This window comes from Haemorhous mexicanus, chromosome 34 (genome assembly GCF_027477595.1).
Source record: "Haemorhous mexicanus isolate bHaeMex1 chromosome 34, bHaeMex1.pri, whole genome shotgun sequence".
NCBI classification, from domain to species: Eukaryota; Metazoa; Chordata; class Aves; order Passeriformes; family Fringillidae; genus Haemorhous; species Haemorhous mexicanus.
In genome coordinates this window covers 1,362,203-1,382,675 of record NC_082374.1, presented here as the reverse complement: position 1 = coordinate 1,382,675, position 20,473 = coordinate 1,362,203, and the positions used below count along the sequence as shown (strand labels likewise).

The window sequence follows — 20,473 nt, the reverse complement described above, 5'->3', positions numbered from 1 at the left end:
CCCTCACCGGGCGGCGCGGGGGCTCCGGGGGCCGCGGGGGTCGCGGCGGAGCGCCCTCCGCCCTGCGCCGCCGGGGTTACGCCGTTTGCGTAGGGCGCGGGGCGGGGCGGGCGGGGCCGCGGTACGCCGTTTGCGTAGGCGCCGTTCAGCGCCGCCGTACGCCGTTGGCGTACGATTATCCCTGCGCGGCGTTGCGCCGTTTGCGTAGCGCCCGGCGTGCGCGAAGCGGGCGGGGCCGCCTTACGCCGTTGGCGTAGCGCGGGGCGGGGCCGGCGCGCGGGGGGCACTTCCTGCCGCCGCCATTTTGTCGCGGACCGGGAGGAAGCGGCGGCGGCTCCTGCGCGGCGGCAGCGCCGGCCCGGCCCGGCCCGACCCGCGGTGAGTGAGCACCGGGACAGCGCCGGCAGCGCCCACCGCGCCGGGCGGGGCCAAGCGGGGCCGCGCCGCTGCGGCGGAGGGAGCCCGCCCCCGTTAGGCCCAGCCCGCCCCCGTTAGGCCCAGGCCGCTCCCGCCCCGCGGGGCCGCCCCCGCCCGCTCCGTGAGGGGAGGACGCGCTGAGGGCGGCGCGGGGCTGCGGGGCCTCGGTGGGCCCGGCACTGCGGCCTCTCCCGGGCCGGTTTGGAGCTTTCCCGGTGCGGTTTTGCCGAATTGCCGGGGTTTGGGGCGGGTTTGGGGAACGGTGACGTTGGAGCGCTCGGCGCTGGGAGCGCGGCAGATCCTGAGGGGAGCGCGGGGGGCTGGGGGGTGACACCGGGGCCTGAGGGGGGACACCGGGAGTTTGGGGTGGGAACGGAACATTGAGGGGATTTTTGGGATGGGAAGGGGACGCCGAGGGAATTCCTGCGTGTATTGGGCTGGGAATGGAACAATGAAGGAATTTCTGGGAATTTTGGGATGAGGAGCGAACGCTGAGGGAATTCCTGCTTGTTTTCGGATAGGAAGGGAACAGTGAAGGGATTCCTGGATGTTTTGGGGTGACAGGGAGTCCCTGAAAGTGTTCCCGGGTTTTTCGGGATGAGGATTCAACCCTGAGGGAAATTCTGGATGTTTTGGAATGGGAAGGGGACACTGAGGGAATTCTCTTTTTTTTTTGGGATGGGAACGGGACTCTGAGGGAATTCCCGGTTTTTATAGGATGGGAGTGGAACACTGAGGGAATTCCCGTTTTTTTTTGGGATGAGGAGTGAACACTGAGGGAATTCCCGGTTTTTTTGGGATGGGAACGGGACTCTGAGGGAATTCCCGGTTTTTTTGGGATGAGGAGTGAACACTGAGGGAATTCCTGGATGTTTTGGGATGGGAAGTGAACCCTGAGGGAACTCCTGGGATTTTTGGCGATGGGAATGGAACACTGAGGGAATTCCTGAGGTTTTGAAGTGGAAAGGGCAGAGCGAGGGAATCACCAGGATTTTGGGATTGGGAATGGGATACTGAGGGAATTCCTGAATGTTTTGGGATGGGAAGTGAACCGTGAGGGAATTCCTGGATTTTTGGGGTGGGAGTGGAGCACTGAGGGAATTCCTGGGTCTTATAGGATGGGGATGGAAGACTGAGAGAATTCCTGGATGTTTTGGGATGGGAAGTGAACTCTGAGGGAATTCCTGGATGTTTTGGGATGGGAATGGGATACTGAGGGAATTCCTGAATGTTTTGGGATGAGGAGCAAACATTGAGGGAATTCCTGGATGTTTTGGGATGGGAGTGGGACACTGAGGGAATTCCGGGTCTTATAGGATGGGGATGGAAGACTGAGAGAATTCCTGGATGTTTTGGGATGGGAATGGGATACTGAGGGAATTCCTGGATGTTTTGGGGTGACAGGGAGTCACTGAAATTATTCCTGAGTGGTTTGGGATGGGGAGGGAGCACTGAGGGGATTCCTGGATGATTTGGGATGGGAATGGGACACTGAGGGAATTTTTGGATGTTTTGAGGTGAAGAGGGAACACTGAGAGAATTCCTCGGTTTTTTTTTTTAAGGAATTGGGAATATGAAGGAATTCTGGGATTTTTGGGATGGGAAGGGGACACTGAGGGAATTCTCTTTTTTTTTTTGGGATGGGAACGGGACTCTGAGGGAATTCCCGGTTTTTATAGGATGGGAGTGGAACACTGAGGGAATTCCCGGTTTTTTTTGGGATGAGGAGTGAACACTGAGGGAATTCCCGGTTTTTTTGGGATGGGAACGGGACTCTGAGGGAATTCCCAGTTTTTTTGGGATGAGGAGTGAACATTGAGGGAATTCCCGGTTTTTTGGGATGGGAACGGGACTCTGAGGGAATTCCCAGTTTTTTTGGGATGAGGAGTGAACACTGAGGGAATTCCTGGATGTTTTGGGATGGGAAGTGGACCCTGAGGGAACTCCTGGGATTTTTGGCGATGGGAATGGAACACTGAGGGAATTCCTGAGGTTTTGAAGTGGAAAGGGCAGAGCGAGGGAATCACCAGGATTTTGGGATTGGGAATGGGATACTGAGGGAATTCCTGAATGTTTTGGGATGGGAAGTGAACCCTGAGGGAATTCCTGGATGTTTTGGGGTGGGAGTGGAGCACTGAGGGAATTCCTGGGTCTTATAGGATGGGGATGGAAGTCTGAGAGAATTCCTGGATATTTTGGGATGGGAATGGGATACTGAGGGAATTCCTGGATGTTTTGGGATGGGAATGGGACACTGAGGGAATTCCTGGATGTTTTGGGGTGACAGGGAGTCACTGAAATTATTCCTGAGTGGTTTGGGATGGGGAGGGAGCACTGAGGGGATTCCTGGATGTTTTGGGATGGGAATGGAATACTGAGGGAATTCCTGGATGTTTTGGGATGAAGAGAGAACACTGAGGGAATTCCAGGTTTTATTGGGATGAGGAATAAACACTTGAGAGAAATCCTGGATGTTTTGGGCTGGGAATGGAGCACTGAAGGAATTACTGGGTTTTTTAGGATAGGAAAGGGACACTGAGGGAATTCCCAGTTTATTTGGGGTGAGGAGTGAACTCTGAGGGAATTCCTCGGAATTTTGGGATGGGAATGGGACACTGAGGGAATTCCTGAATGTTTTGGGATGGGAAGTGAACCCTGAGGGAATTCCTGGATGTTTTGGGGTGGGAGTGGAGCACTGAGGGAATTCCTGGGTCTTATAGGATGGGGATGGAAGTCTGAGAGAATTTCTGGATGTTTTGGGATGGGAATGGGATACTGAGGGAATTCCTGGATGTTTTGGGGTGACAGGGAGTCACTGAAATTATTCCTGAGTGGTTTGGGATGGGGAGGGAGCACTGAAGGAATTCCTGGATGGTTTGGGATGGGAATGGGATGCTGAGGGAATTCCTGGATGGTTTGGGGTGAAGAGAGAACACTGAAGGAATTCCAGGTTTTATTGGGATGAGGAATAAACACTGAGAGAAATCCTGGATGTTTTGGGATGGGAATGGGACACTGAAGGAATTCCCAGGTTTTTTAGGATGGGAAAGGGACACTGAGAGAATTCCCAGTTTATTTGGGGTGAGGAGTGAACTCTGAGGGAATTCCTCAGAATTTTGGGATGGGAATGGGACACTGAGGGAATTCCTGAATGTTTTGGGATGGGAAGTGAACCCTGAGGGAATTCCTGGATTTTTGGGGTGGGAGTGGAGCACTGAGGGAATTCCTGGGTCTTATAGGATGGGGATGGAAGACTGAGAGAATTCCTGGATGTTTTGGGATGGGAATGGGATACTGAGGGAATTCCTGGATGTTTTGGGATGGGAATGGGATACTGAGGGAATTCCTGGATGTTTTGGGATGGGAATGGGATACTGAGGGAATTCCTGAATGTTTTGGGGTGACAGGGAGTCACTGAAATTATTCCTGAGTGGTTTGGGATGAAGAGAGAAGACTGAGGGAATTCCAGGTTTTATTGGGATGAGGGATGAACACTTGAGAGAAATCCTGGATGGCTTGGGCTGGGAATGGAGCACTGAGGGAATTCCTGGGTTTTATAGGATGGGAAAGGGACACTGAGGGAATTCCCAGTTTATTTGGGGTGAGGAGTGAACTCTGAGGGAATTCCTCAGAATTTTGGGATGGGAATGGGACACTGAGGGAATTCCTGAATGTTTTGGGATGGGAAGTGAACCCTGAGGGAATTCCTGGGTTTTTTGGGGTGGGAGTGGAGCACTGAGGGAATTCCTGGATGGTTTGGGATGGGAATGGGACACTGAGGGAATTCCTGGGTCTTATAGGATGGGAATGGGACACTGAGGGAATTCCTGGATGATTTGGGCTGGGAATGGGATGCTGAGGGAATTCCTGGATGTTTTGGGATGAAGAGAGAACACTGAGGGAATTCCAGGTTTTATTGGGATGAGGGATGAACACTTGAGAGAAATCCTGGATGGTTTGGGCTGGGAATGGAGCACTGAAGGAATTCCTGGGTTTTTTAGGATAGGAAAGGGACACTGAGAGAATTCCCAGTTTATTTGGGGTGAGGAGTGAACTCTGAGGGAATTCCTCAGAATTTTGGGATGGGAATGGGACACTGAGGGAATTCCTGAATGTTTTGGGATGGGAAGTGAACCCTGAGGGAATTCCTGGATTTTTGGGGTGGGAGTGGAGCACTGAAGGAATTCCTGGGTCTTATAGGATGGGGATGGAAGACTGAGAGAATTCCTGGATGTTTTGGGATGGGAATGGGATACTGAGGGAATTCCTGGATGTTTTGGGATGGGAATGGGACACTGAGGGAATTCCAGGATGGTTTGGGGTGGGAATGGGACCCTGAGGGAATTCCTGGATGTTTTGGGATGACAGGGGGTCACTGAAATTATTCCTGAGTGGTTTGGGATGGGGAGGGAGCACTGAGGGGATTCCTGGATGTTTTGGGATGAAAAGAGAACACTGAGGGAATTCCAGGTTTTATTGGGATGAGGGATGAACACTTGAGAGAAATCCTGGATGGTTTGGGGTGGGAATGGAGCACTGAAGGAATTCCTGGGTTTTTTAGGATGGGAAAGGGACACTGAGAGAATTCCCAGTTTATTTGGGGTGAGGAGTGAACTCTGAGGGAATTCCTCAGAATTTTGGGATGGGAATGGGACACTGAGGGAATTCCTGGATGGTTTGGGGTGGGAAGTGAACCCTGAGGGAATTCCTGGATGTTTTGGGGTGGGAGTGGAGCACTGAGGGAATTCCTGGTTCTTATAGGATGGGGATGGAAGACTGAGAGAATTCCTGGATGTTTTGGGGTGGGAATGGGATACTGAGGGAATTCCTGGATGTTTTGGGATGGGAATGGGACACTGAGGGAATTCCCAGTTTATTTGGGGTGAGGAGTGAACTCTGAGGGAATTCCTCGGAATTTTGGGATGGGAATGGGACACTGAGGGAATTCCTGGATGGTTTGGGGTGGGAATGGGACACTGAGGGAATTCCTGAATGTTTTGGGATGGGAATGGGACACTGAGGGAATTCCTGAATGTTTTGGGATGGGAAGTGAACCCTGAGGGAATTCCTGGTTTTTTTGGGGTGGGAGTGGAGCACTGAGGGAATTCCTGGTTCGTATAGGATGGGGATGGAAGACTGAGAGAATTCCTGGATGTTTTGGGGTGGGAATGGGATACTGAGGGAATTCCTGAATGTTTTATAGGATGGGAATGGGACACTGAGGGAATTCCCAGTTTATTTGGGGTGAGGAGTGAACTCTGAGGGAATTCCTCGGAATTTTGGGATGGGAATGGGACCCTGAGGGAATTCCTGGATGGTTTGGGGTGGGAATGGGACACTGAGGGAATTCCTGGATGGTTTGGGGTGGGAATGGGACACTGAGGGAATTCCTGGATGGTTTGGGGTGGGAATGGGACACTGAAGGAATTGCTCAGTTTTATAGAATGGGAATGGGACACTGAGAGAATTCCAGGTTTATTTGGGATGGGAATGGGACACTGAGGGAATTCCCAGAGTTTCTGGAGTAGGAATTGGGAGCCTGAGGGAATTCCTGGATGGTTTGGGATGGGAATGGGACACTGAGGGAATTCCTGGATTTTTGGGATGGGAATGGGACACTGAGGGAATTCCTGGTTTATTTGGGATGGGAATGGGACACTGAGGGAATTCCAGGTTTATTTGGGATGGGAATGGGACACTGAGGGAATTCCTGGTTTATTTGGGATTGGAATGGGACACTGAGGGAATTCCTGATTTATTTGGGAATGGAGTGGACACTGAGGGAATTTTTGGGTTTTATGGGATGGGAATGGGACAGTGAGAGAATTCCTGGATATTCTGGGATGGGGAGTGATTCAGTGAGGGGATTCCTGGATGTTTTGGGATGGGAGTGAATTCTGAAGGAATTCCAGGTTTATTTGGGATGGGAATGGAACACTGAGGGAAATCCTGGAATTTTTGGGGTGACAGGGAGTCACAGAAAGTGTTCCTGGCTGTTTTGGGATGAGATTGGGACCCTGAGGGAATTCCAGGTTTATTTGGAATGGGAATGGGACACTGAAGGAATTCCAGGTTTATTTGGGGTGGGAATGGGACACTGAGGGGATTCCCAGAGTTTTTGGAGTAGGAATTGGGAGCACTGAGGGAATTCCTGGATGGTTTGGGATGGGAATGGGACCCTGAGGGAATTCCTGGATATTCTGGGATGGGGAGTGAACACTGAGGGGATTCCTGGATGGTTTGGGATGGGAGTGAATTCTGAAGGAATTCCAGGTTTATTTGGGATGGGAATGAACTCTGAGGGAAATCCTGGGTGTTTTGGGGTGACAGGGAGTCACAGAAAGTGTTCCTGGCTGTTTTGGGATGGGAATGGGACACTGAGGGAATTCCAGGTTTATTTGGAATGGGAATGGGACACTGAGGGAATTCCAGGTTTATTTGGGGTGGGAATGGGACACTGAGGGAATTCCAGGTTTATTTGGGGTGGGAATGGGACACTGAGGGAATTCCAGGTTTATTTGGGGTGGGAATGGGACACTGAGGGAATTCCAGGTTTATTTGGGATGGGAATGAACTCTGAGGGAATTCCAGGTTTATTTGGGATGGGAGTGGGACACTGAGGGAATTCCTGGGTATTTTGGGGTGGGAATTGGGAACCTGAGGGAATTCCCGAGGTTTTGGGCTGGGAATTTGGGACCTGAGGGAATTCCTGAGGTTTTGGGGTTGGAATTTGGGACCTGAGGGAATTCCCGAGGTTTTGGGGTGGGAATTTGGGACCTGAGGGAATTCCCGAGGTTTTGGGGTGGGAATTTGGGACCTGAGGGAATTCCCAAAGTTTTGGGGTTGTAATTTGGGACCTGAGGGAATTCCGGAGGTTTTGGGGTTGGAATTTGGGACCTGAGGGAATTCCTGGATAATTTGGGGTGGGAATTTCCAGCCTGAGGGAATTCTGGGATGTTTTGGGGTGGGAATTTGGGACCTGAGGGAATTCCTGGATGTTTTGGGGTGGGAATTTGGGACCTGAGGGAATTCCTGGATGTTTTGGGGTGGGAATTTGGGACCTGAGGGAATTCCTGGATAATTTGGGGTGGGAATTTCCAGCCTGAGGGAATTCTGGGATGTTTTGGGGTGGGAATTTGGGACCTGAGGGAATTCCTGGATATTTTGGGGTGGGTATTTCCAGCCTGAGGGAATTCCCGAGATTTTGGGCTGGGAATTGGGAACCTGAGGGGATTCCTGGGTATGTTGGGCTGGGAATTTGGGACCTGAGGGAATTCCTGAGGTTTTGGGGTGGGAATTTCCAGCCTGAGGGAATTCTGGGATGTTTTGGGGTGGGAATTTGGGACCTGAGGGAATTCCTGGATATTTTGGGGTGGGAATTTGGGACCTGAGAGAATTCCTGAGGTTTTGGGCTGGGAATTTCCAGCCTGAGGGAATTCCTGAGGTTTTAGGCTGGGAATTGGGAACCTGAGGGGATTCCTGGGTATTTTGGGCTGGGAATTTCCAGCCTGAGGGAATTCCCAAAGTTTAGGGTGGGAATTTGGAACCTGAGGGAATTCCTGGATATTTTGGGGTGGTAATTTTGGACCTGAAGGAATTCCTGGATAATTTGGGGTTGGAATTTCCAGCCTCAGGGAATTCCGGGATATTTTGGGGTTGGAAATTTGGGACCTGAGGGGATTCCTGAGGTTTTGGGGTTGGAATTTGGGACCTGAGGGAATTCCTGGATATTTTGGGGTGGGAATTTGGGACCTGAGGGAATTCCCAAGGTTTTGGGGTCGGAATTTGGGACCTGAGGGAATTCCCAAAGTTTTATGGTGGGAATTTGGTACCTGAGGGAATTCCCAAGGTTTTGGGGTTGGAATTTGGGACCTGAGGGAATTCCTGAGGTTTTGGGCTGGGAACCTGAGGGAATTCCTGGATATTTTGGGCTGGGAATTTCCAGCCTGGGGGAATTCCCAAAGTTTTGGGGTGTGAATTTAGGACCAGAGGGAATTCCTGAGGTTTTGGGGTGTGAATTTAGGACCAGAGGGAATTCCCGAGGTTTAGGGATGGAAATTTCCAGCCTGAGGGAATTCCTGGATATTTTGGGATGGGAATTTTGGACCTGAAGGAATTCCTGGATAATTTGGGCTGGGAATTTCCAGCCTGAGGGAATTCCTGGATATTTTGGGGTTGGAATTTGGGACCTGAGGGAATTCCTGGATAATTTGGGCTGGGAATTTGGGACCTGAGGGAATTCCCGAGGTTTTGGGGTTGGAATTTGGGACCCGAGGGGATTCCTGAGGTTTTGGGGTGTCAGTCCCTCTCCCCCCACCCTTCCCTGGATTTCACCCCCAATCCCCCACATCCCCAATTGCTGGGGTGACCCCAGACCCTCCTGGGCAGGATTGTCCTGGCACAGCCCTGGCCCTCTCCCCAGTCCCTGGGGCTGGGTGCTCCCGGGTTAATTAGCTGCTAATTAGTGCTTGATCAGCCTGGGCTGGGGCTGGGGGCGGGGCTTGGCAGCCTCTCCCAACGTTTGGGGGGTTTTGGGGTCCTTTTCTGAATGTTGGGGGTGATTTTGGGGATCCTTTCCCAAAGTTTGGGGGATTTTTGGGTCCTTTTCTAAATTTTGGGGTCATTTCCCAAAGTTTGGGGGATTTTTGGGATCATTTCTCAAAGTTTTGGGGGGTCATTTCCCAACGTTTGGGGCATTTTGGGGTCATTTTCTGAATTTTGGGGTTGTTTCCCAAAGTTTGGGAGATTTTGGGGATCCTTTCCCAAAGTTTGGGGGATTTTTGGGGTCATTTCTCAAAGTTTTGGGTATCCTTTCCTGAAGTTTGGGGGACTTAGAGTCATTTTCTGAATTCTGGGGCTGATTTTGGGTTTGTTTCCCAAAGTTTGGGGGATTTTGGAGTCATTTCCCAAAGTTTGGGGGATTTTGGGGATCCTTTCCCAAAGTTTGGGGGATTTTGGGGTTGTTTCTCAAAGTTTGGGGGATTTTGGGGTCATTTTCTGAATTCTTAAGTTGATTTTGGGTTTGTTTCCCCAAGTTTGGGGGATTTTGGGGATCCTTTCCCAAAGTTTGGGGGATTTTGGAGTAATTTTCTGATTTTTGGGGGTGATTTTGGGGTTGTTTCCCAAAGTTTGGGGGATTTTGGGGTCGTTTTCTGATTTCTGGGGGTGATTTTGGGGATCCTTTCCCAAAGTTTGGGGGATTTTGGGGGATCCTTTCCCAAAGTTTGGGGGATTTTGGAGTAATTTTCTGATTTTTGGGAGTGATTTTGGGTTTGTTTCCCAAAGTTTGGGGGATTTGGGGATCCTTTCCCAAAGTTTGGGAGGGGATTTTGGGTTTGTTTCCCAAAATTTGGGGGATTTGGGAACTCTTTCCCAAAGTTTGGGGGATTTTTGGTCATTTCTCAAAGTTTGGGGGATTTAGGGGTCATTTTCTGAATTCAGGGGGTGATTTTGGGGTTGTTTCCCAAAGTTTGGAGGATTTTAGAGTCATTTTCTGAATTCTGGGGGTGGTTTTGGGGGTCCTTTCCCAAAGTTTGGGGATTTGGGGGATCCTTTCCCAAAGTTTGGGGGGAATTTTGGGTTTGTTTCCCCAAGTTTGGGGGATTTTGGGCTCCTTTCTCAAAGTTTGGGGAATTTTGGAGTCATTTTCTGAATTCTGGGGGTGATTTTGGGGTTGTTTCCCAAAGTTTGGGGGATTTTGGGATCCTTTCCCAAAATTTGGGGGATTTGGGATCCTTTCCCAAAGTTTGGGGGATTTTTGGGGATTTTGGAGAGATTTTCTGATTTCTGGGGGTGATTTTGGGGTTGTTTCCCAAAGTTTGTGGGATTTTGGGGTCCTTTCCCAAAGTTTGGGGGGTTTTGGGGATCCTTTCCCAAAGTTTGGGGGATTTGGGGATCCTTTCCCAAAGTTTGGGGGATTTTGGGGTCATTTTCTGAATTCTTAAGTTGATTTTGGGATTGTTTGCCAAAGTTTGGGGGATTTTGGGGGATCCTTTCCCAAAGTTTGGGGGATTTTGGAGTAATTTTCTGATTTTTGGGGGTGATTTTGGGGTTGTTTCCCAAAGTTTGGGGGATTTTGGGTTTGTTTCCCCAAGTTTGGGGGACTTTGGGGTCATTTCCCAAAGTTTGGGGGATTTTGGGGTCCTTTCCCAAAGTTTGGGGGATTTTTGGGATCATTTCTCAAAGTTTTGGGGATCCTTTCCCAAAGTTTGGGGGGTTTGGGGTCATTTTCAGAATTCTTAGGTTGATTTTGGGTTTGTTTCCCAAAATTTGGGGGATTTTGGGATCCTTTCCCAAAGTTTGGGGGATTTTGGGGATCCTTTCCCAAAGTTTGGGGGACTTGGAGTCATTTTCTGAATTCTGGGCGTGATTTTGGGTTTGTTTCCCAAAATTTGGGGGATTTGGGAACTCTTTCCCAAAGTTTGGGGGATTTTGGGGATCCTTTCCCAAAGTTTGGAGGATTTTGGGGTAATTTCTCAGAGTTTTGGGGATCCTTTCCCAAAGTTTGGGGGATTTGGGGGATCCTTTCCCAAGGTTTGGGGGATTTGGGGATCCTTTCCCAAAGTTTGGGGGATTTGGGGATCCTTTCCCAAAGTTTGGGGGGAATTTTGGGTTTGTTTCCCCAAAATTTGGGGGGTTTGGGAACTCTTTCCCAAAGTTTGGGGGATTTTTGGTCATTTCTCAAAGTTTGGGGGATTTAGGGGTCATTTTCTGAATTCAGGGGGTGATTTTGGGGTTGTTTCCCAAAGTTTGGGGGATTTGGGGGTCATTTTCTAATTTTTGGGGTGGTTTTGGGGTCATTTCCCAAAGTTTGGGGGATTTGGGGGTTGTTTGCCAAAGTTTGGGGGATTTTGGGGGATCCTGTCCCAAAGTTTGGGGGATTTTGGGGTCATTTTCTGATTTTTGGGGGTGATTTTGGGGCCGTTTTCCAAAGTTTGGGGATTTTTGGGATCATTTCCCAAAGTTTGGGGGATTTTTGGGGATCCTGTCCCAAAGTTTGGGGGGGGATTTTGGGGTTGTTTCCCAAAATTTGGGGGGTTTGGGAACTCTTTCCCAAAGTTTGGGGGATTTTTGGTCATTTCTCAAAGTTTTTAGGGATTTAGGGGGTCATTTTCTGTTTTCTGGGGGTGATTTTGGGGTCATTTCCCAAAGTTTGGGGATTTGGGGGTTGTTTGCCAAAGTTTTGGGGGATTTTGGGGGATCCTGTCCCAAAGTTGGTGGGATTTTGGAGAGATTTTCTGATTTTTGGGGGTGATTTTGGGTTTGTTTCCCAAAGTTTGGGGGATTTTGGGGTCATTTCTGAATTTTGGGGATCCTTTCCCAAAGCTTGGGGGATTTTGGAGAGATTTTCTGATTTTTGGGGGTGATTTTGGGTTTGTTTCCCAAAGTTTGGGGGATTTTTGGGGTAATTTCTCAAAGTTTGGGGGGTTTGGAGTCATTTTCTGAATTCTTAAGTTGATTTTGGGTTTGTTTCCCCAAGTTTGGGGGGAATTTTGGGGTCATTTCCCAAAGTTTGGGGCATTTTGGGATAATTTCTCAAAGTTTTGGGGATCCTTTCCCAAAGTTTGGGGGACTTGGAGTCATTTTCTGAATTCTGGGGCTGATTTTGGGGCCGTTTTCCAAAGTTTGGGGATTTGGGGATCCTTTCCCAAAGTTTGGGGGATTTTTGGGGTCCTTTCTCAAAGTTTTGGGGATCCTTTCTCAAAGTTTGGGGGGTTTGGAGTCATTTTCTGAATTCTTAAGTTGATTTTGGGTTTGTTTTCCAAAGTTTGGGGGATTTTGGGATCCTTTTCCAAAGTTTGGGGGATTTTGGAGTCATTTTCTGATTTCTGGGGGTGATTTTGGGTTTGTTTTCCAAAGTTTGGGGGATTTTGGGGATCCTTTCCCAAAGTTTGGGGGATTTTGGGGATCCTTTCCCAAAGTTTGGGGGATTTTGGGGATCCTGTCCCAAAGTTTGGGGGATTTGGGGATCCTTTCCCAAAGTTTGGGGGATTTTGGGATCCTTTCCCAAAGTTTTTAGGGATTTTTCTGTCAGATTTTGGGCTGATTTGAGCTTCATTTCCCAAAGTTTTGGGGTTTTTAATCTCATTTCTCCAATTTTGGGGGGCTTTGAGCGTCACCTGCTGAATTTTGGGCTGGATTCTCTTTTCTTCCTGAAGTTTTGGGGCTGTTTGGGGAGATTGAGTGAAAACTTTGGGTTTTTTGAGCAACATCTGGCAACTTTTAGGGAGGTTTGAGCACCACTTGCTCCAAACTTTTGGGGTTTTGGGGCTTTGGTCCCAAAATTTGGGGGTTTGAGCCTTGTTTGTCCAATTTTGGGGTGGTTTGAGCTTCACTTGTTGAGTTTTGGGGCTGTTTGGGGATTTCCTGTCAAAGTTCTGGGAGTTTTGAGCCTCAATTCCCAAATTTGGGGGGATTTGAGCCTCAATTCCCAAAATTTGGGGGGATTTGAGCCTCAATTCCCAAAATTTGGGGGGATTTGAGCCTCAATTCCCAAAATTTGGGGTGACTTGAGCCTCAATTCCAAAAATTTTAGGAGATTTGAGCCTCAATTCCCAAAATTTGGGTGGATTTGAGCCTCAATTCCCAAAATTTGGGGGGATTTGAGTCTCAGTTCCAAAATATGGGGGAATTTGAGCCTCAATTCCCAAAATTTGGGGGGATTTGAGCCTCAATTCCCAAAATTTGGGTGGATTTGAGCCTCAATTCCCAAAATTTGGGGGGATTTGAGTCTCAGTTCCAAAATATGGGGGAATTTGAGCCTCAATTCCCAAAATTTGGGGGGATTTGAGCCTCAATTCCCAAAATTTGGGGAGATTTGAGCCTCAATTCCCAAAATTTGGGGAGATTTGAGCCTCAATTCCCAAAATTTGGGGTGACTTGAGCCTCAATTCCCAAAATTTGGGTGGATTTGAGCCTCAATTCCCAAAATTTGGGGGGATTTGAGCCTCAATTCCCAAAATTTGGGGTGACTTGAGCCTCAATTCCCAAAATTTGGGGGGATTTGAGCCTCAATTCCCAAAATTTGGAGAGATTTGAGCCTCAATTCCCAAAATTTGGGGTTACTTGAGCCTCAATTCCCAAATTTGGGGGGATTTGAGCCTCAATTCCCAAAGTTTGGGGGGATTTGAGCCTCAATTCCCAAAATTTGGGGGGATTTGAGCCTCAATTCCCAAAATTTGGGGGCATTTGAGCCTCAGTTCCCAAAGTTTGGGGGGATTTGAGCCTCAATTCCCAAATTTGGGGGGATTTGAGCCTCAATTCCCAAATTTGGGGGGGTTTGAGGATCAATTCCCAAAGTTTGGGGGGATTTGAGCCTCAATTCCCAAAATTTGGGGGGATTTGAGCCTCAATTCCCAAAATTTGGGGGGATTTGAGCCTCAATTCCCAAAATTTGGGGGGATTTGAGCCTCAATCCCAAAGTTTGGGGAGATTTGAGCCTCAATTCCCAAAATTTGGGGGGATTTGAGCCTCAATTCCCAAAATTTGGGGGGATTTGAGCCTCAATTCCCAAAATTTGGGGAGATTTGAGCCTCAATTCTCAAAATTTGGGGGGATTTGAGCCTCAATTCCCAAAATTTGGGGGGATTTGAGCCTCAGTTCCCAAAGTTTGGGGGGATTTGAGCCTCAATTCCCAAATTTGGGGGGATTTGAGCCTCAATTCCCAAATTTGGGGGGGTTTGAGGATCAATTCCCAAAGTTTGGGGGGATTTGAGCCTCAATTCCCAAAATTTGGGGGGATTTGAGCCTCAATTCCCAAACTTTGGGGAGATTTGAGCCTCAATTCCCAAAATTTGGGGGGATTTGAGCCTCAATCCCAAAGTTTGGGGAGATTTGAGCCTCAATTCCCAAAATTTGGGGGGATTTGAGCCTCAATTCCCAAAATTTGGGGGGATTTGAGCCTCAATTCCCAAAATTTGGGGAGATTTGAGCCTCAATTCTCAAAATTTGGGGGGATTTGAGCCTCAATTCCCAAAATTTGGGGGGATTTGAGCCTTAATTCCCAAAATTTGGGGGGATTTGAGCCTCTATTCCCAAAATTTGGGGAGATTTGAGCCTCAATTCCAAAATTTGGGGGGATTTGAGCCTCAATTCCCAAAATTTGGGGGGATTTGAGCCTCAATTCCCAAAATTTGGGGCGATTTGAGCCTCAATTCCCAAAGTTTTGGGGTCATTTAAGGATCTATCCCAAATTTTTGGGTTATTTAAGGAACAATTCCCAAATTTCTGGGTTTTTCAAGGATCAATTCCCAAATTTTTGGGTTTTTCAAGGAACAATTCCCAAATTTTGGGGTTTTTAAGGATCAATTCCCAAATTTTTGGATTATTTAAGGACCAATTCCCAAATTTTTGGGTATTTCAAAGATCATTCCCAGAATTCTGGGCTGATTTAAATGTGATTTCCCAAAGTTTTGGGATTATAAAATTTTGGGATTTTTTTTTTAAGATCGATCCCAAAGTTTTTTAAGGAAAAATTTCCTTTGAAAATTTCCTGTCGGACTTTGGGATTGATCCTAAACCCCAAATTTTGGGATTGACCTGAAATAAGCACAGAATTCAGGGAAATGAACCCAGAATGACCCCAGGATTTTGGGAATTGATCCTTAAATAACCCCGGGGAGAGTTCACGGCCCTGAACCAGTTAAACCCAGCTGTAACCCAGTTAAACCCAGCTCTAACCCAGTTAAACCCAGCTGTAACCCAGTTAAACCCAGCTGTAACCCAGTTAAACCCAGCTGTAACCCAGTTAAACCCAGCTCTAACCCAGTTAAACCCAGCTGTAACCCAGTTAAACCCAGCTCTGACCCAGTTAAACCCAGCTCTGACCCAGTTAAACCCAGCTCTGACCCAGTTAAACCCAGCTCTGACCCAGTTAAACCCAGCTCTGACCCAGTTAAACCCAGCTGTAACCCAGTTAAACCCAGCTCTGACCCAGTTAAACCCAGCTGTAACCCAGTTAAACCCAGCTCTGACCCAGTTAAACCCAGCTGTAACCCAGTTAAACCCAGCTGTAACCCAGTTAAACCCAGCTCTGACCCAGTTAAACCCAGCTGTAACCCAGTTAAACCCAGCTGTAACCCAGTTAAACCCAGCTCTGACCCAGTTAAACCCAGCTCTGACCCAGTTAAACCCAGCTGTAACCCAGTTAAACCCAGCTGTAACCCAGTTAAACCCAGCTCTGACCCAGTTAAACCCAGCTGTAACCCAGTTAAACCCAGCTGTAACCCAGTTAAACCCAGCTCTAACCCAGTTAAACCCAGCTCTAACCCACTTAAACCCGGCTCTAACCCAGTTAAACCCAGCTCTAACCCAGTTAAACCCAGCTCTAACCCACTTAAACCCGGCTCTAACCCAGTTAAACCCAGCTCTAGCCCAGTTAAACCCAGCTGTAACCCAGTTAAATCCAGCTCTGACCCAGTTAAACCCAGCTGTAACCCAGTTAAACCCAGCTCTGACCCAGTTAAACCCAGCTCTGACCCAGTTAAACCCAGCTGTAACCCAGTTAAACCCAGCTCTGACCCAGTTAAACCCAGCTGTAACCCAGTTAAACCCAGCTGTAACCCAGTTAAACCCAGCTCTAACCCAGTTAAACCCAGCTCTAACCCAGTTAAACTCAGCTGTAACCCAGTTAAACCCAGCTCTAACCCAGTTAAACCCAGCTGTAACCCAGTTAAACCCAGCTCTGACCCAGTTAAACCCAGCTGTAACCCAGTTAAACCCAGCTCTGACCCAGTTAAACCCAGCTCTGACCCAGTTAAACCCAGCTCTGACCCAGTTAAACCCAGCTCTGACCCAGTTAAACCCAGCTGTAACCCAGTTAAACCCAGCTGTAACCCAGTTAAACCCAGCTCTGACCCAGTTAAACCCAGCTCTGACCCAGTTAAACCCAGCTCTGACCCAGTTAAACCCAGCTGTAACCCAGTTAAACCCAGCTGTAACCCAGTTAAACCCAGCTCTGACCCAGTTAAACCCAGCTCTAACCCAGTTAAACCCAGCTGTAACCCAGTTAAACCCAGCTCTAGCCCAGTTAAACCCAGCTCTGACCCAGTTAAACCCAGCTCTGACCCAGTTAAACCCAGCTGTAACCCAGTTAAACCCAGCTCTAACCCAGTTAAACCCAGCTCTGACCCAGTTAAACCCAGCTGTAACCCAGTTAAACCCAGCTCTGACCCAGTTAAACCCAGCTCTGACCCAGTTAAACCCAGCTGTAACCCAGTTAAACCCAGCTCTGACCCAGTTAAACCCAGCTCTGACCCAGTTAAACCCAGCTCTGACCCAGTTAAACCCAGCTGTAACCCAGTTAAACCCAGCTCTGACCCAGTTAAACCCAGCTCTGACCCAGTTAAACCCAGCTGTAACCCAGTTAAACCCAGCTGTAACCCAGTTAAACCCAGCTCTAGCCCAGTTAAACCCAGCTCTGACCCAGTTAAACCCAGCTCTGACCCAGTTAAACCCAGCTGTAACCCAGTTAAACCCAGCTCTAACCCAGTTAAACCCAGCTGTAACCCAGTTAAACCCAGCTGTAACCCAGTTAAACCCAGCTCTAACCCAGTTAAACCCAGGTCTGACCCAGTTAAACCCAGCTCTGACCCAGTTAAACCCAGCTGTAACCCAGTTAAACCCAGCTCTGACCAAGTTAAACCCAGCTGTAACCCAGTTAAACCCAGCTCTAACCCAGTTAAACCCAGCTGTAACCCAGTTAAACCCAGCTCTGACCCAGTTAAACCCAGCTGTAACCCAGTTAAACCCAGCTCTAGCCCAGTTAAACCCAGCTCTGACCCAGTTAAACCCAGCTCTGACCCAGTTAAACCCAGCTGTAACCCAGTTAAACCCAGCTCTGACCCAGTTAAACCCAGCTCTGACCCAGTTAAACCCAGCTCTGACCCAGTTAAACCCAGCTGTAACCCAGTTAAACCCAGCTCTGACCCAGTTAAACCCAGCTCTGACCCAGTTAAACCCAGCTCTGACCCAGTTAAACCCAGCTCTGACCCAGTTAAACCCAGCTGTAACCCAGTTAAACCCAGCTCTAGCCCAGTTAAACCCAGCTCTGACCCAGTTAAACCCAGCTCTGACCCAGTTAAACCCAGCTGTAACCCAGTTAAACCCAGCTGTAACCCAGTTAAACCCAGCTGTAACCCAGTTAAACCCAGCTGTAACCCAGTTAAACCCAGCTCTGACCCAGTTAAACCCAGCTGTAACCCAGTTAAACCCAGCTCTGACCCAGTTAAACCCAGCTGTAACCCAGTTAAACCCAGCTGTAACCCAGTTAAACCCAGCTCTGACCCAGTTAAACCCAGCTCTAACCCAGTTAAACCCAGCTCTGACCCAGTTAAACCCAGCTGTAACCCAGTTAAACCCAGCTGTAACCCAGTTAAACCCAGCTGTAACCCAGTTAAACCCAGCTGTAACCCAGTTAAACCCAGCTGTAACCCAGTTAAACCCAGCTGTAACCCAGTTAAACCCAGCTGTAACCCAGTTAAACCCAGCTGTAACCCAGTTAAACCCAGCTCTAACCCAGTTAAACCCAGCTGTAACCCAGTTAAACCCAGCTCTGACCCAGTTAAACCCAGCTGTAACCCAGTTAAACCCAGCTCTGACCCAGTTAAACCCAGCTGTAACCCAGTTAAACCCAGCTGTAACCCAGTTAAACCCAGCTCTGACCCAGTTAAACCCAGCTCTAACCCAGTTAAACCCAGCTCTGACCCAGTTAAACCCAGCTGTAACCCAGTTAAACCCAGCTCTGACCCAGTTAAACCCAGCTGTAACCCAGTTAAACCCAGCTGTAACCCAGTTAAACCCAGCTGTAACCCAGTTAAACCCAGCTGTAACCCAGTTAAACCCAGCTCTGACCCAGTTAAACCCAGCTCTGACCCAGTTAAACCCAGCTCTGACCCAGTTAAACCCAGCTGTAACCCAGTTAAACCCAGCTGTAACCCAGTTAAACCCAGCTCTGAACCAGTTAAACCCAGCTCTAACCCAGTTAAACCCAGCTCTGACCCAGTTAAACCCAGCTCTGACCCAGTTAAACCCAGCTGTAACCCAGTTAAACCCAGCTCTAACCCAGTTAAACCCAGCTCTGACCCAGTTAAACCCAGCTGTAACCCAGTTAAACCCAGCTCTGACCCAGTTAAACCCAGCTCTGACCCAGTTAAACCCAGCTGTAACCCAGTTAAACCCAGCTGTAACCCAGTTAAACCCAGCTGTAACCCACTTAAACCCAGCTCTGACCCAGTTAAACCCAGCTCTGACCCAGTTAAACCCAGCTCTAACCCAGTTAAACCCAGCTCTGACCCAGTTAAACCCAGCTCTGACCCAGTTAAACCCAGCTCTGACCCAGTTAAACCCAGCTGTAACCCAGTTAAACCCAGCTGTAACCCAGTTAAACCCAGCTCTGACCCAGTTAAACCCAGCTGTAACCCAGTTAAACCCAGCTCTGACCCAGTTAAACCCAGCTGTAACCCAGTTAAACCCAGCTGTAACCCAGTTAAACCCAGCTCTGACCCAGTTAAACCCAGCTCTGACCCAGTTAAACCCGGGTTTAAATTTGGGAATTTTGAGGCCGGACTTTGCAATTTTGGGGGAAAATTTGGGAATTTTGTGCTGGAATTTGGAATTTTGGGGTGAAATTTGGAATTTTGGGGCTGGAATTTAGGAATTTGTGCTGGAATTTGGAATTTTGGGGGCAAATTTGGGAATTTTGGGGACAAATTTTGCAATTTTGAGGCCAGAATTTGCAATTTTGGGGGAAAATTTGGGGAATTTTGGGCTGGAATTTGGAATTTTGTGCTGAAATTTGTGGAATTTTGGGGCTGGAATTGGGAATTTTGTGCTGGAATTTGGGATTTTTGCTGGAATTTGGAATTTGGGATTTTGGGGCTGGAATTTGGAATTTTGGGGCTGGAATTTGGAATTTTGGGGGCAAATTTGGGGAATTTTGTGCTGGAATTTGGAATTTGGGGGCTGGACTTTGGAAATTTGTGCTGGAATTTGGGACTTTATGTCTGAAATTGGGAATTTTGTGCTGGAATTTGGAATTTTGTGCTTGAATTTGGGAACTTGGTGCTGGAATTTGGAGTTTTGGGGGCGAATTTGGGAATTTTGTGCTGGAATTTGGAATTTTGGGGCTGGAATTGGGAATTTTGGGGGCAAATTTGAAATTTTGGGGATGGAATTTGGAATTTGGGGGCCAGAATTTGGAATTTTGGGGCTGGAATTTGGAATTTGGGTCTGAAATTGGGAATTTTGTGCTGGAATTTGGGATTTTGTGCTGGAATTTGGAATTTTGGGGCTGGAATTTGGAATTTTGTGCTGGAATTTGGGGAATTTTGTGCTGGAATTTGGGATTTTGTGCTGGAATTTGGAATTTTGGGGGCGAATTTGGGAATTTTGTGCTGAAATTTGGAATTTTGGGGCAGGAATTTGGAATTTTGGGGTCAGAATTGGGAATTTTGGGGCTGGAATTTGGAATTTTGGGGGTGGATTTGGGAATTTTGGGCTGGAATTTGGAATTTTGGGACTGGAATTGGGAATTTTGTGCTGAAATTTGGGGAATTTTGTGCTGGAATTTGGGATTTTGTGCTGGAATTTGCAATTTTGGGGGAAAATTTGGGAATTTTGTGCTGGAATTGGGAATTTTGTGCTGGAATTTGGAATTTTGTGCTGGAATTTGGAATTTTGTGCTGGAATTTGGGGAATTTTGTGCTGGAATTTGGGAATTTTGGGGCTGGAATTTGGGAATTTGTGCTGGAATTTGGGACTTTGGATCTGAAATTGGGAATTTTGGGGCTGATTTTGGGAATTTTGGGTCTGAAATTGGGAATTTTGGGGCCGGAATTTGTAATTTTGTGCTGGAATTTGGGAATTTTGTGCTGGAATTGGGAATTTTGGGGGCGAATTTGGAATTTTGGGTCTGGAATTGGGAATTTTGGGGGTGAAATTGGGAATTTTGTGCTGGAATTTGGGAATTTTGGGGTCGGAATTTGGAATTTTGGGGCCGGAATTTTGGAATTTTGTGCTGGAATTTGGAATTTTGTGCTGGAATTTGGAATTTTGGGGC

General features: G+C 48.2%; 1 protein-coding gene across 1 annotated transcript in view; it reads left to right on the top strand.

Annotated features, from left to right (window-relative positions):
• Positions 1-235: 235 nt before the first annotated feature.
• BRD4 (bromodomain containing 4) overlaps positions 236-20,473 on the top strand; it is a 117,961-nt gene continuing 97,723 nt past the window's right edge. Inside the window, exon 1 of the mRNA XM_059872049.1 lies at positions 236-378. The gene's annotated coding sequence lies outside the window, so the exon portion shown is untranslated. The remainder of the gene's footprint in view (positions 379-20,473) is intronic.